Here is an 8,628-nt window from a genome sequence, read left to right on the forward strand (position 1 = left end):
TACGTGAATAGTTGGTGAGATTGTTTAATATGTGTTTTGTGTTATCATTGGTACCAGTAGATTGGGTTTGTGCGTGTATTGTCCCACTATATAAGGGTAAGGGAGATGTGCATGAGTGTTGTACTTCAAGGGGTATTAGTTGATTGAGTGTGGTGAGAAAAGTGTATTGTAGAGTACTGATTAATAGGATTGAGGATAAAACAGAGAATACAATCTTAGAAGCACAGGGTGTTTTTTATAAGAAGTAGGGGTTGTATGAATCAGATTTTTACAGTTAGGCAGATATGCAACAAATATTTAGCAAAAGGTAAGGAGGTGTATGTTGCGTTCATAGATCTGGAGAAAGCATATGATAGAGTTGATATGTAAGCAATATGGAATGGGATGAGGTTATATGGAGTTGATGGAGGGTTGTTGCAAGCAGTGAAAAGTTTCTACAAAGGTAGAAAAGCGTGTTTTTTTAGAGGAAATGAAGAGAGCGGTTGGTTCCCGGTGAGAGTGGGGCTGAAACAGGGATGTGGGATGTCACTGTAATTGTTTAACTTGTATATTCATGTAGTGGTGAGAGAGGTGAATGCTCGAGAGCTTGGATGAGGATTGAAACTGGTAGACGAGAATGACCATGAATGGTAGGTATATCAGTTGTTGTTTGCGGAAGATACTCTACTGGTTGCAGACGTGGAAGAGAAGCTTGGCCGATTAGTGACAGAATCTGGAATGGTGTGTGAAAGAAGGAAGTTGGGAGTTAATGTGGGTAAGAGTAAGGTTATGAGATGTACGAGAAGGGAAGGTGGTGCGAGGTTGAATGTCATGTTGAATGGAGAGTTACTTGAGGAAATGGATCCGCTTTAATAATTATGGTCTTTAGTTGCAGCAAACTGTGGAGTGGAAGAAGATGTACGTCAGAGAGTGAATGAAGGATGCAAAGTGTTGGTGGCAGTTAACAGAGTGGTAAAAAATAGAGGGTAGGGCTTGAATGAGAAAGTGATTGTGCCAACTGTGAAGTATGGATCGGCGTTGTGGGTAATGAAAGTATCAGAGAGACAGAAACTGAATGTGTTTGAGATGAAATGTCTAAGGAGTATGGCTGGTGTATCTCGAAATAGTGAAGGTGAGAACGCGTGTAAGAAATGAGTTAGCAGCTGGAGTGGATATGAATGTGTTGAGGTGGTTTGGCCATGTTGAGAGAATGGAAAATGGATGTCTGCTAAAGAAGGGGATGAATGCAAGAGTTGATGGGAGAGATATAAGAGGAAGGGCAAGATTTGGGTGGATGGATGGGGTGAAAGAAGCTCTGGGTGATAGGAGGATAGATGTGAGAGAGGCAAGAGAGCATGCTAGAAATAGGAATGAATGGCGAGCGATTGTGACGCAGTTCCGGTAGGCCCTGCTGCTTCCTCTGGTGCCTTGGATGACCGCGGAGGTAGCAGCAGTAGGGGATTCCGTATGAAGCTTCATCTGTGGTGGATAACGGGGGAGGGTGGGCTGTGGCACCCCTAGCAGTACCAGCCGAACTTGGTTGAGTCTCTTGTCAGGCTGGGAGGAACGTAAAGAGGAGAGGTTCCCTTTTCTGTTTAATTTGTTTGATGTCGGCTACCCCCCAAAATTGTGGGAAGTACCCTGGTATATGTAAATATGTATGTTTAATTTGAGCTGTGGCATAATAAATTGCATATTGGTCGATTAAAGTGTGAAGTATGTTTACATCTGAGAGACTGAAGGGGACTTATTGGCCATTTTAGTATTCTGTGCATTTACAATGGTGTATCTGTCTAGCATTTTTTTTAAAATTAATAACACCTTACAAGTACTTCTTCATAAGTTCCCGGATATCGTTTTACAAAAGTCATTTTTTTTCCAGCTTAATGACCATCATGTAAAGAGGACTCCAAGAGGGAAATTAAGGGAAGTACATCAAACTATTTCAAAATTTAGTGTAATTTAATTTATATCGGCAATTGATTATGATGGAAATGCTCTCTGTTCAGTTTAAAGATATTGTTAAGCTTAAGAAATTGAAGAATTACATCGAAATAATACCTCAATTTTCTATTGAACAGCAAAAAAGAAAAAAAAAAAGAAATAAATAAATAAATAAAAAGGGAACGTGCCTAGTCAATCATAACGTAAGGAATTATTTGTGATTTACTTTATCATAATTTAAGGATTTATTCATGATTTACGTTTAGTTTGTATTCTAGGAAGGCAGGGACCGGCCGGCGGTTGTGACCTGGGAAGGTTTGTGTCCGGGGGAGCTTAGTGACCTGGAAGTGGGTGGAGGGGCTTGCTCCCCTGCTTGGGGTTGTGACCTGGGTAGGAGGTTCCGGGTGCATTCCCCCACCCGACTGTGGGTTGCGACCTGGGAACTATTAGCTTAGGTTAGGTGGGTTTGTTAGGTTTTGTACCCTTTCACAAATCTCGAAAGTTTTAAATAATCACATTTTGTTTGTTCTTTGCCACTTAATTATATTATTATTATTATTATTATTATTATTATTATTATTATTATTATTATTATTATTATTATTATTATTATTATTATTTGCTAAGCTACAACCCTAGTTGGAAAAGCAGGATGCTCTGAGCCCAGGGGTTCCAACAGCGAAAATAGCTCAGTAAGGAAAGGAAATGAAGAAAAATAAAGCAAAAAAAAATCATTAAAATAATTATCTTCTATATAAACTATAAAAACTTTAACAGAACAAAAAGAAGAGAATTAAGATAGAATAGTATGCCCAAGGGTACCTTCAAGCAAGAGGACTTTAACCCAAGACAGTGGAAGACCATGGTATAAAGACTATGGCACAACCCAAGATTGGAGAACAATGGTTTCATTTTGGAGTGTCCTTCTCCTAGAAGACCTGCTTACTATAGCTTAAGAAACTCTTCTACCCTTACAAAGAGGAAAGTGGCCGCTGAACAATTACAGTGCAGTAAGAAATTTTTTTTTTTTGGTAATCTCAGTGATGTAAGGTATATGAGGTCGAGGGAAATATGTAAAGAATAGACCAGACTATTCGGCGTGTGTGTGTGTGTGTGTGTGTTTTTGTGTGTGTAGGCAAAAGGAAAATGAGCCGTAACCAAAGAAAATTATCTATTGTAGTACTGTCTGGGAAGTCAAAAGACCCCATGAATCTCTAGTGGTAGTATCTAAGCGGGTGGCTGGTGACCAGGCTAACATACTACCTATAATGAACCATATATTTTTCCAACTGGTTATCTTGTGCTTATTCTGCATTTCTGATCATTGTTATTGCTATTATTGCTAAAAATCACTCGGTTATGACATTTTCGCTCCCCCAAAATACAGGGTTTCCCACTGGGGTCCCCAGATTTTTTTTCATATTAGGGGGGTCCAAAAACTCATAAGCGGGTGGTTTGCCCCAATGATTATGGTCAGAAATGCCTAAAACAAAAGATAGCGAGCGTGAAAAATATATGGTTCATGTATTTGGCTAGAAATTAGAGTATCATATATTTACCATTTTTTATTTCTTTTTTTAGTTTTTACTTTTTACACTTGGTTACTTCTCCAATTTTAATCATACTTATTGCATATTTCTATTATCCTTTTTCCCCAACACTCCTCATATGGTTCTCTTATTTAATCTTCCACTACCCCCTTAAGTAGTCGTTGGTCATCTGATGTTATGATGTTGTAAAAAAGCATCACCTTTTTATATCCAACTCTATTTTCTATTGAATTTAGTTCGCTTGTTCAAGAGTTGATGCGTAACCTTTGCAACAGCACCTGTATGGAAAATACTTGTTCAGAGAGTCTTTAAACCAAACTCTATCATGATCATATTCAAATATTCATTTTAGGTTCACTCGTAGACAAAAGGAGATCCATGTAGAATTTTTCATTTGTCGGTAATATTGATAAAAAAGCTTAAGAAAAAATAATACTAAACATTTGGTTGTTTCTGGTTGGTCATAATAATATTATTTTGTGAATAGATTACCATTTTTACAGGTTTTTCGCTCAATTGTTTCATTGATAAGGAAGAACCCCCCTCAACATGTGCATTTTTTCTTATCGGTTTTCTTCCGATTCATAGTGAAAATAAACGTTATAGCAACGTGATAGTTTTGTTCATCAACGAGAGAGTAATACAAAAAAAATTAAGCCTTTGTATTATAACTATACAAAGAATTTACATTCATAAAATAAACAAAAGTCAGAAACTTTGTACGGTGCATTACTCTTGCTGGAGATTCTCTTAGTCGGTAATTTTTACCTAAGAAATTAGAAGTTGATTGTGAAATAAGATGTTATAGAAACGTAATAGTTACGTTCAACAAAAACAGACTAATGCAAAAATTACATTGCATTCAGTAAGGTTCAGCATTATCATTAAATAAAGCATTTGCTTTTATTATATAAGCAAAAGTCAATAGCTTTGTAAGGTGGATGACTTTTGCAGGAGGTTCTCAGGTTCTCTTATTAGGTAATTTTTGCCTAAAAAAACACAAGTAGATGGTAAAATAAGACGGTATAAGAACGTAATACTTACGTTCAAGAATCAAAGAGTAATATAAAAATGGTATAGCATTCAATAATGCTCTGTAATTGCATCACAAAAAAAAAAACACTTGAATTCATCATATAACACAAGTCAATATCTTTGCAAGCTGGATGCCTTTTGCAGGAAGATCTCTTATTTGGTAATTTTTGTCTAAGAAACCGTATGTCGACAGTGAAAAAAGACGTTATAGCAAAGAGATAGGTACGTTCAACAATCACAGAGTAGTGCAATAATTGTAATGTATTTAGTATGGTTTTGCATCATGGGTTACCTTAGTCATTAGCATTCATACCAAAGGCAACACCCAATTACTTTGTAAGACGGAGGATTTTCTCACCGTGAATACCACTTGGGCCTTATATAGAAATTAACATTCGCCTTATTTTCACTATAAGGCAACGGGAAAATAACGTGGTGTGTTTGCTGGGTAACAGTTTGGTAACCTCAGTGTTGTCAGGTGTATGAGGATAGAGGAACATGGGGGAAGAATAGGCCAGTCTATTCAGTATATGTATAGGCAAAGAAAAAATGAGGCGTAACCGGAAACAGGGGTCCAATGTACCACTGTCTGGCCAGTCAAAAGACCACATAACTAAGATAGATTTTTTTTTAATAATTATTCAATGTATTTTTTCTGCACCTGCTGATGTTCTCAAAGTTTACTTCGTGTATTATTTCAAATCGGTGTCTTTAACACGAGAAGAAGCGTTCTTTATATGATATCCACAAGAGTTGTTCCAATAAAAAACTTTATTAAGAAATATTAGACAACACGAACAAAAGGAAAATCAGAATCCCTGGTGAGCTCAGGAAAAATTAAAGCATTTAAGGAATGTTCTATGAAATATAAACCAGGCAAAAATCTTCCTCAATTGGTCTCGACATAAATGCGTCACATCTCTCAAGGCTGATTATCAAGCAGAGATGCTTTATCTGGCGGCGTAAGGAACCCCCCCCCCCCTCTCCCTCACGGATGCGTTCCCTGTGTCTGAGGTAAGAATAAAAACAAGCTGTGGGGTAGATGGCGCAACTGGAATTTCATTTTATTATTATACGAACTCATTCATTCATCTCTCACAGGCAACGAATACTCCCCAGCACCTTCTTCACTTAGTCTTTTGAATGCAGTTCCTCGCTAATTACCCACGTTTGCATATTATACCGTTTCATTGCCAAGAGTCAGTGTTGCCAGAGGTCTTTGACTTTTTTATTTTGCCTTCGTTTCTCGCATTATTACCACACTATCTGCAATTTGTTTATTTAGCATGAAATCTTAAGAAAGATAAGTTTGTGGTAAATTACCCGCTAAGGTATTTTTGTTACACAAACATAAAATTTGTATATTGATAAGAACTGCAACTATTATTTTTTTCTTTTACATTATTATTCTTGTTGTTGGTGCTTATTATGATTATTTTAATCATTGTCCTTACTCGACATGTTAAGTAAGCACTTGATTGTTCATTGCAATACTTTGATCGGGATGTAAATTAGGATATAAATTCTATCTTCCGAAATGGTAAAATCTGATATTGTATTTACTTGATGAAATTACTCTATAAAATAGATATAACGTAATTTTACACCTTTAAAACTTTTATTGCTGTTATTTTATGGTATGATATGCGTTAGCAATTACCCATCTGGACATGTAATTAACATTTCATGATAAAAGAATTATTTTAACCTGGCATGAACTCTCAATTAACTTTAATAAATCTAAAATATCGATTTTTTAACTTTATAAGCATAGTTATTTCCAATATAATGCTATTAATCTTAAAGAAAAGATATATATATATATATATATATATATATATATATATATATATATATATATATATATATATATATATATATATATATATATATATATATATATATATATATATATATATATATATATATATACACACACACACATATATATATATATATATATATATATATATATATATATATATATATATATATATATATATATATATATATATATATATATATATGGCTATTTTTCCATATAAAAGGTTCTCTCTATTTCATAATTCATAAAAATTTTTAAATGATAATGAATTATTAGAGAAATCAATAAATTTTTATTTGATTTGAAGAATAAATACTGTCGATGCCTCTTATTTCTCTTTGAGGTAGTAAGTTGGCCATGGCACCAGTCACCAGTTGAAATACTATCGCTAGAGAGTTATGGGGTCTTTTGACTGGTCTGACAGTAGTACAATTCACCCTTCTCTCTGGTTACGGTTCATTTTCCTTTCACCTGCACTCACACAGACCGAATAGTCTGGCTTATTTTTTACATTTTTTCCTTTGTCCTCATAATCCTAACATCACTGTTTCTCCAGGTCACCAAACACGTTGTTGCATCAAGTCTTTTATTAGAACAGGATTCAACCTAAAATACAAAAACTTGTTTCAGCCAATACATCAATGTTCAATCCCAAAATTCCACCATTTATACAGAATCATTTAAAATTCTATACATGTCCAGTGGTAACAAAATTTGTTCAAATATTAGCAGCTAGTAATAAATTCAATTCCGTTATTTAAATATAGATATAAATATACTCTTAGCATCACAAGCGAATTAATACAATTTAGCACTTACATCATTTACGACATCGGCGGCCTGGGAATTCATTAAACCCAACCAATTAACTTCTCGAACGGTGCTTCCGTCCTTTTATTTAACTGCACATATTTACAAAACTTCAAATACTACACACACATAGCAACCAATTCATAATATGATATAGCACAGTCCCAACACACAAATAGTAAAATATAACAGTGCATCGTTTAAACATCATAACACAAATTACCGAGTTATACCAACACGCCGCCTGCTGCAAATCTTAGTAACAAGACAACTTTATTGAACACCAGTTAAAATCCCACAATTTATGCATAATTTGATACCTCGTAATCACTTTGACAATGAGTACAATCGTACTGAAAAGTATTCATCAACAATATAAATAATCGTACATATTAGGTCACACTAACCCCTAAACCAAGTAATACCCACCTCATATCAGGAGCAACTGATCACGTGACCATCACCACCACAAACGTCAACCAGTATGTCCAAAGACAGCCACCGTCCTGGAAACCTTCACCAGTAGTCTCTAACGCGCATGTGCAAACAAATGAATTTTAATATGCACAGACTATATTAACCAACATAACCAACACCAATAATTATCATTATAAAATTATAATGATACAATCACTAAGATTACCTTTTCGTAATGCTAGGAGAGACTCTAGCCATGGTAAGCACCTCATCTAGGAGAAAGACAATCCAAAATCAGACCATTGTTCTCTAATCTTGGCAAGTGCCATAGCCTATGTACCCTGGCCGTCCACTGTCTTGGGTTTGAGTTTTCTTGCTGGAGGGTGCGCTTGGGCACAACATTCTATCATATTTCTCTTCCTCTTATTTTGTTAAAGTTTTTAAAGCTTATAGATAAGATATTTATTTTGATGTTGTTGCTCAAACATAAAATATTTTATTTTTCTTTGTTTCCTTTCCTCACTGGGCTATTTTCTCTGTTGGAGTGCCTTGACTTATAGCATCCTGCTTCTCCAACTAGGCTTGTAGCTTAGCTAGTAATGATAATAATAATATGGAAATTATTTTCTATTGACAGCGTTTCCTTAAAGAGAAATTAAAGTGTAGGAAGAAGCAATACTCTACTGGAGAAGTTCGTTTCATCTAAAAAGAAAATGTTTGGAATTAAGAGTCCCATTTATTCTTCTTTAGCAAATGCGTATTGATATACCTAAGATCAGCGTACTTTTCAATATTCTATTACATCCTTTGTCACTTCCTTTCTTACAAATAATTCCATGATTTCAACTTATATTTCGCAGTACATTATTTTTCTATATTACCCATTTATTCATCGTGGATTGTACCCACAAAGACTTCGTACCCAGCCATGAAAGAGAAAGAGAAGGAAATTCCGAATAAGAATCGTGAAAAAGATGAGAAAAGAACAAAGCTGGTTCCCGAAAGCCCCCATCACCCCCCTAACGGATCCGGCCAGGATATTCGCCTTATCTCTCTCTCTCTCTCTCT

The 8,628-nt window shown here is 35.2% G+C and overlaps 1 long non-coding RNA gene across 1 annotated transcript; it reads right to left on the reverse strand.

Annotated features, from left to right (window-relative positions):
• Nucleotides 1-6,803: 6,803 nt before the first annotated feature.
• On the reverse strand, nt 6,804-7,608 carry LOC137648447 (uncharacterized). Its single transcript, XR_011045616.1, has 3 exons — nt 7,573-7,608; nt 7,153-7,235; nt 6,804-6,939 (listed from the first exon to the last, which is right to left on the reverse strand). It is a non-coding gene; the product is annotated as an uncharacterized lncRNA (long non-coding RNA).
• Nucleotides 7,609-8,628: the final 1,020 nt, after the last annotated feature.

Source organism: Palaemon carinicauda, chromosome 10 (genome assembly GCF_036898095.1).
Source record: "Palaemon carinicauda isolate YSFRI2023 chromosome 10, ASM3689809v2, whole genome shotgun sequence".
NCBI lineage: Eukaryota > Metazoa > Arthropoda > Malacostraca > Decapoda > Palaemonidae > Palaemon > Palaemon carinicauda.